Source organism: Anarrhichthys ocellatus, unplaced genomic scaffold (genome assembly GCF_004355925.1).
Source record: "Anarrhichthys ocellatus isolate YVR2014 unplaced genomic scaffold, GSC_Weel_1.0 scaffold433, whole genome shotgun sequence".
In the NCBI taxonomy this organism is placed as follows: domain Eukaryota; kingdom Metazoa; phylum Chordata; class Actinopteri; order Perciformes; family Anarhichadidae; genus Anarrhichthys; species Anarrhichthys ocellatus.
The window spans coordinates 18239-26271 of NW_022280407.1; the positions used below are offsets into that span (position 1 = coordinate 18239).

General features: G+C 42.1%; 1 protein-coding gene across 1 annotated transcript in view; it reads left to right on the forward strand.

Moving 5' to 3' along the window:
* The first annotated feature begins 6738 nt into the window (after positions 1-6738).
* LOC116401412 (diacylglycerol kinase zeta-like) overlaps positions 6739-8033 on the forward strand; it is a 14342-nt gene continuing 13047 nt past the window's right edge. The window contains exon 1 of the mRNA XM_031879781.1: positions 6739-6796. The gene's annotated coding sequence lies outside the window, so the exon portion shown is untranslated. The remainder of the gene's footprint in view (positions 6797-8033) is intronic.

The window sequence follows — 8033 nt, forward strand, 5'->3', positions numbered from 1 at the left end:
ACCATGCGCTAAGATCGCATCACAAACAACTTAAAGCAACAGAAACAAAACAAAAGACCTACGCAGTGTCTCACTAACTAGAAAAGAAATGAAAACGAAAACATAAGTAATCACGAATAACTGCCAATAAACAGAAAACAAACCCAAAAAGATTGTAATTCAACCCACCGAATGTTCAGCAACCCAGCCACCCCCACTTGGATTCCCCCCCAGCTACCATTGGGTGCACTGCTCAGGAAGCTCTAAAAAACACAAATACAACATTACATCTTTCTTAAGTGTACCCAATTTCCCCAGCATACGAAATACATAAAGAAAACCCATTCCACTATAAATATCTATACCTCAATCAGCCATCCTCCAAACACACGCTGTCCCCTCCGTAACGGATGCCTCCCAGACACTGCGCTACCGACGCAACTTATGCGGCCTCACGCTACGTCTCCGCTTGTTGCGGGAGAGCAAGTAGTTGGACTCCCTGCTTGTGGCGGCGGAGACAGAAAGCAGATTCAGCAGAGCCGCTCGTGACGGCGGAGAGAAAGACAAAGGACGCGATTTGCCAGCAGGTGCATCTTTTCACTTAATCAGGCCCGTGCACCCCATTACCGGTCCGGCGGACCCAATAGTTTCACCCCGTCAGTTCCACTTGGTTACAGTAACAAGGAAGAAACAAGACATATTGGCAATTTTACAATTTATTCATTTAACAGTCAGGAGCCTCAGTAGCGTGTGGAGGAACCATACACAGCCACAACAGCCTGGCACCTCCTCCTCATGCTGGTCACCAGCCTGCTCACACACTTCTGTGGGACGGCATTCCACTCCTCAAGCAGGATTTGTCGCAAGTCAGCCTACGTGGTTGTGTTGGTCACTCTGGCATGAACAGCTGGTCCCACAAGTGTTCACTTGGGTTGAGGTCAGGACTGCTGGCAGGCCATTCCATCCTCTCTACTCCCACATTCTGGAGGTAGTCTCTGATAAACCGCTCTGTGGGGGCGAGCGTCTTCATCTTAGAGGATGGAGTTCGGTCCCAGACTGTGGAGAAATGGGATTACCACTGGTTGCAGAATCTCATCTCGATATCTCTCTGCATTGAGATTGCCTCCAATGAAGACAAGCCTCGTTTTTCCAGTGATGGAGATGCCGCCCCACACCATCACACTGCCTCCACCAAGAGCTGCAGCAATCAGTGCAGCAATCAGCATAGCGTTCTCCCCGTCTTCTCCACACTTTGACCCTACGATCCAACTTCCTTAGGCAGAATCTGGACTCATCGCTGAACACAACGTTCCTCCACATGTTCAGGTTCCAGTGCAGGTGTTTCCGACACCAGCGCAAATGGGCCTGACGGTCAATAGCAACAGCAGAATAAGCTGTTTGGCAGAGAAGATTTGGCAAATTTTTCATGGCCGCAACCCACATACTCAGCTGTGCTGCTCATCCCACAAATGCATGTTCCTTACAAATGGGGCACCGTTTTTAAGGTAAATAAACAGGCTTTCCAACGGTATAAAATTAATAGCCAAGAAGCATCGTTACAACAGAGAAATAATCTACCAAACACTAATTTCCGAACTTTTTGTTCGATGTTTAGTTTAGCCAGTAGCGGGCCGTGCATTTTATACCTGGGCCTTCACTGCTGTCCTGCAGCTGAAATACCACCTTATAACCACATGATGGCACCACAGCTATTATTCATTTTTAAGGCTGTAACTATGTACATCTTCATATTAAACTGTTCGGTACGAGTTGTTTGAATAACACTAGAGCATTTAGAAAATGCAAAAGCCTAAATTCAGGAAAATATAATGTTCTCAGCTGGTCTGGCTGTGGGAGCCACTGTCATTCCTTAATGACAAGCCACGACCCAAAGAGATTATAGGCTGTCACAACGTACTGCTCTGCAATGTCTTTCCTCGTCTCAGCCCCCTCTATCATGGTGCAGCTCACTCAGTCAGAATGCATTTTGATTGGCTGAGCTGCATCACGTGATGTGATTCACTACCCATCAGCCTCTGCTGGCTGTTAAGTTTCGTTTCACGATAGTCACGTGCTCGCCCACTGACCAATCACAGCACACTCTGCACCTCGCAGGAAAGCTACACACGGACACTGGCGGCATGTAATGCTGACGTCATTATAGGCCGGCTAGCAGGCTCTGACAGTGAAAGAATACGCCCAACATGTCAAACTAAAGATCTGATTGGTTGAACACTATGACAATCAACAATATCGTCCCCATTTACTTTAATCTGCACTGGCTGCAGGTGAGACTCTGCAGGCCTCTGCCTCTGTTCTTACCTAGAGACACAGAGGTGAGATCTGATTGGATAAAAGCTCTACTTAAAACAAGCTGCACTGGAAGCAGAGCAACTGAGGAACACAGTAGCTGTGCAATGAGAAAATAAGATAAGAAAATATGATAATGTAGTGTATTTAAGAAAAATTATTAAATTATAAAATAGATATAACTTTGTGATTCTGTTTAGGCCAGCAGAGAAGGCCTTGCAGGCCCTGACGGCCCGCCACTGAGTTTAGCGTAGCCTCCCAGAAGTGCGGGGCCTCATTTTCATTTTCCCACAATTTAAGCTTCTGCATTTTCCAAATGCACTAGCATTATTCAAACATATTGTTCAGTTCGTAAGCCTCGTACCGAACGGTTTAATACGAATACGTGATGTTACACCCCTAGAAACAAATAACCGTAGCTGTGGCGCCATCATGAGGTTATTAGGAGATGGTTCAGCTGCAGGACAGCACTGAAGGCTCAGGTATGAAATGCACGGCCCGCCACTGTTGAACACAGACGTTGATTAATGAGGAGTAATGAGTATTAATGCTGACTAATGAGGATTAATGATTTAAATCTTCTGTGGAGTCAGAAACCACACCACAGCTGAAGTACCATCTCCCACCAGCAGAGGGCAGCAACACCAAAGTCTTCAGACATTTAGCAGCTAAAGAAAAGAACCAAACTTCTGTTTCATTTGAAATGACTCGTTAATGAGAGTATGAGCTCATGGAGCAGTATTTATAAGTATTTATTAGTAGTATCAGTAGTATTATTGTCAGCAGAGAATCTGTCCTGCTCAGATGTGTTGATCACATTCGTCTCCACTGACTGAACCTAATTAGTTCATTTGTCGTCTCGCTCTGAAAGCTGATATCTCGCCTGGTCCTGGATCAGTTTTCCTCTCTGTGAAAGGACCAGGTTAACCCAGATCCTTTATCTTTATCTACGGATGTCAAGCTTCACCTGAACGTCTCTTAGTAGTTATTTTGCGTTTCTTTGTGGTTGTTTTGCGTCTCTTTGTAGTTGTTTTGCGTCTCTTTGTGGTTGTTTTGCCTCTCTTTGTAGTTGTTTTGAGTCTCTTTGTAGTTGTTTTGAGTCTCTTTGCGGTTGTTTTGCGTCTCTTTGTAGTTGTTTTGAGTCTCTTTGCGGTTGTTTTGCATCTCTTTGTAGTTGTTTTGAGTCTCTTTGTGGTTGTTTTGCATCTCTTTTGTAGTTGTTTTGAGTCTCTTAGTGGTTGTTTTGTGTCTCTTAGTAGTAGTTTTGTGTCTCTTTGTGGTTGTTTTGTGTCTCTTAGTAGTTTTGTGTCTCTTTGTGGTTGTTTTGCGTCTCTTTGTAGTTGTTTTGTGTCTCTGGGGGCCTCGGGGTCCCCTGAGCTCGTTCAGTAATGGCCCCGGGCCCCGGAGCTTGACGTGGGGCCACCGTGCCTAATCTCGCCTTGTTGCAACCGGAAACCGACATTATTTAAGGGAAATCTATTGAACACATCAGACAGAGTCTGTCTGCAGGTTTCTCTGGTTAGTTTTATCACCATGAGAGGCGAACGTCTCTACAGATTATCATGATTATCATTTCAGATTTCAACACAATCATCCACTTTATGACACAACAGATCCAAATAATCCTTATTAATAATCCAGCTGCTCCTCACTGTGCTCTAATTTCAGACAACAAAACAAAGTGCAATATGTCATCTCTCATGAATGATGCAAGCAGCCAAGAGCCAATCAGTGGCCAGTAAATAAGTACTGTAGTGAGTAACTCATTTAAGTAGAAGATGTAGTGGAGTAGAAGTATAAAGCAACATAAACGCAGTACTTGAGTGTAGTACTTAAGTGTAGTACTTCTGGTACAGTAACGCGGTGCAGCTGGTTTTAAATAGCCTGACGGGTCAGTGAAGGCATCGTCACTCGGCTGCTGATCTTTTAATCCTCTTCCAGCTAATCTGTTGCCTCGTTTAAGAAACACCAACAAGGAAGAGCCTCTGTCCACAACCACAGAAGAAGAAGAAGAAGAACACCTCATGTTAACTAGGACGCGTCACAGAAAGTCACCTTTTAATTAATTAGTCATGTTTGTTCCTCCTCCTGATGACATCATGGTGATGTCATCGTGATGTCTTCAGGGACTCGCGGTCGATCAGGCTGTTAATGAAAAGACACCATCCAGGTGCATTATGGGAAATGTAGGCTCAAGTGTTTCTAGGACTAAAAGTCTCCAACTCTGTTAATCAGATTCTAAACATCAGAATGTGATTTATATATTATTTATATGATTGAGCGTCTTCATATTGATCTGAAGTTATGTTCAGTTAATGATCAGTTATCGATCAGTTATCGATCAGTTATCGATCCGTTATCGATCAGTTATCGATCAGTTATCGATCCGTTATCGATCCGTTATCGATCAGTTATTGACTCGTTTGATGGAGTCGAGCTGCTGATGAACACGTTTAAGTGTTTAACCACCTTTTTGTATTCAAAAAGAAACAAACAATATTGTTATTATTGATTCATCTGAACTGTTTGTTCATTAAAATATCAAGAAAAGTCAAAAATAAAAACCTGTGAAAAGTTCTAAAAGCGTTTTAATAATTGAATAACATGAACCTGTTACCGTGGCCGTCGGAGTACATCTGTGTCATGTACACATCTGCTATGTAAAGGTAGGTACTGATGCGACATGTCTTTGGAAAGATTCTTGTGATTTGATTTATGGAAACCACTTCAAGATTCAATCACAACAGCAGGTTCACTCAACGCCTGTCAGACCCCCAACCCACAAACAAGCAGCTAAAATATCAACGCAACTCACCAATGAAGCCTCATAATAATCCACCATCGATAATATTCCAAGAAAAGCGCTCTTGTTACATTAGCAAAGGTCCAGACGATCCGATCCAGTAACATATTTAGTCCAAAACACATTATTACCATAAATACCCACGGACTGCTGTTGCATCATTTCAAATTAGCCGGCAGATATGCCTAATTATTTATGTATTTTCTAACGTAACTCCAGTTTGCATGTAAACATTGCCGCTCTCTGGGTCTCAAAATGGCGGCTGCCCTCTGCCCTTTAGATTGACACCTCACTTGACCCAATAGAAGCTTCCATGTCCTGTCCACAGCCTACAACAGCCAACGAGAGCCCCCGTTGAAGGACAGTGCCCGCCCCTCTTCTTTCGTGTAAAGCTCGAGCCAATTGCGACCGATCGTTCTGATGACTGACGCTTCGTATAGCCAATGAAATTTAAAAAATAATGATATACAGATTCAGGGGTTAGATTTAGAGGCAGTACGAGGAAGTGACTGTTGAAACCGCGAGTCGGGTCCTTGTGTCTGTGCTTTACGTGCAGAGTGTGGTTGTTGAGAGTTTTTGAGACTTTAGGAAAGTGAATAACGGTGAAATAACTTATAGTTTACTGTATATTGACATAAATAAGCTTTAGTTTGAATTATGAATACACATTACTACACAGCCTAGGTATGTTACCATGGTTACTATGGGTCCCCAAATGTCCTTTTTTGTAAAGCTCCTCGACATACCCTCAGTAAATGTGTAAAATATTAATTTTCTGTGGTATTGTTATAATATATATATATATATAAGGCTTCATGCTGCGGTCCCTTTGTGTTTCCCAGGTAATACGTCTCAGCTACAGACATCTGTTTGCATCTGTTTGCATAGAAACCTCCTTCAGAGTGTTCAGACTTCTCTGACTGCAGCACTGCAGTGATCCTGATGTTGGGGGAGGAGCTTCAGAGTGACTCAGTGACTGGTGAGCCGTGGATCGGCCGTTTAGAGGTTAAACATCACTTTCATAAAACAGACTCAATCAAAGTTCACACACATCATCACATGATTCACTGCGTTGTATTCAAATTGAATGATGATTATTTGATACATTTTTAATAAACTTATTATAATAACTTAACATCAGGAGAAGACTTGTTTTTAATATATATTTTATTTATAATATTTAAACTGTAATCGATCAAAATGAATGTTTTATGATTTATTAATAGTTTCAGATTGTTTTTATATTTGAATGGTTTTATGATGTCATCAGTCTATTAATTGATTAGATCTTCGTAGTCAATAAATCGATGACATCATCAGTGCGTCATCGATCTGAGTCCTGAGGGGCTCGAGACCGGTTGCCATGACGCTCGCTCCTCCGGTACAATGGCGTCACGTGACCTCCTCCTCTGATCTCCTGTTGATGCGGATCCATAATTCAGCAGCAGCCTTGAAGTGTTAATGAGCAGAGAGACAGACTATTATGGGATGTTGGAGAGCTGCTCCTGGATCAGTTTCTCCCGGGTCGGTCCTGTTAGGGAGCGGGTCCCGGATCAGCTCTGCTGTCCCGGATCAGCCAGCAGAGCAGCTCGTGCAGCTGCTCTGGGGTCAGATTAGTTAAAGAGTTATTTTAAACAGCAGCTTAGTGTCACTCCTCTTCCTCCTCCTCCTCCTCTTCCTCAGCGGACCGAGTCTTCCTCTCAGGTTGTATCAAAGCTCTCTGATGGTTTTCTGTGGTTCTGCTTTAGTTGTGGACCTGGACCACCTCAGTCCTTCTGTGTGTGTGGACCACAGTACTCTCTGTGGTCTCTGTTTGTCTCTACAGGTGCTGTGATGTGTTTGTATCTCTAACGGACCTTCAGCAGCTCTAACGCTTCATAAAATGTGTAAAATGATCCAAATTCAGCTTCAAATCAGAAGTTTTACTGTTTTTATCTCCGTCAAGCTTTGATGTGATTCACTTAGTGAGTTTAATATCTCAGCTGTTTTATTGTGTTTCTATGTTTGTTTGAATATGTGGAGATGATTGATCAGATGAGAGCGTTTGATCAGATCAGATTAGTTTCATCCTGTTGACATGAACTGTGTGTTTAATGCACATTTAAATATATCTTCTGGATGTTGAGTTCTTCTCTGAACGTGTGACCTGATGAACAAGCAGCAGCTGATGGATGATTCATGGATGTTTAGAGGCTCAATAACTCGATATGTTGATGAAAATAATCATTTAAAAACAGCCACAATAAAAGCTGTTCTGTTGACACCAATATTTCTTGCGTTATATTCAAATGGAACCATGTTATGTTTGGTGTATTTGCCATATTAACGTATTAGAATCATCAGGATGTCGACTTGAACACAAAGACTGACTCTGAAATGTAGCAATTATTTTTTATTGGTGCCTTTGTCTTTAATTAAATGTTCAGTTTGTCCGTAAAAGAATGTTAGTAATAATTTATTTAATGAATAAATTCCTCCAGATCTGAGGACGCTTTAATCTCTGTTAATTCATCGCTGTAATAACGTTCTGATATTCATATTATCACATATTGACGTGTCATGAAGCAGAAGAAGTTCGAAGAGATCACTAAGTGTTCAAACTGATGAAGCTAACGTTAGCATGCTAATATGTGATCCAATTAACGTTAGCAGTTTGTTTTTCATGATTCATATTATTGGTTATCATCGATCACTGAGATCATTTAGAAACATCAGAAACACACACATGAATTATTGTGAATAATAATGATTATTCTGTGTATTATTAGAGCAGCAGGACAAACCTTCAAGTGTTTTGGGCTCTTCAGGGTGAACAGATGTTGACTACAGCTGCAGACAATGTTCAGATAGATAAACTTTATTGTCCTTCAAATCTGTCTTTTGCTATCAGGCCATCATTGTGCACATTGTTTAACAGTCATCAGGCCGTCATTGTGCACAT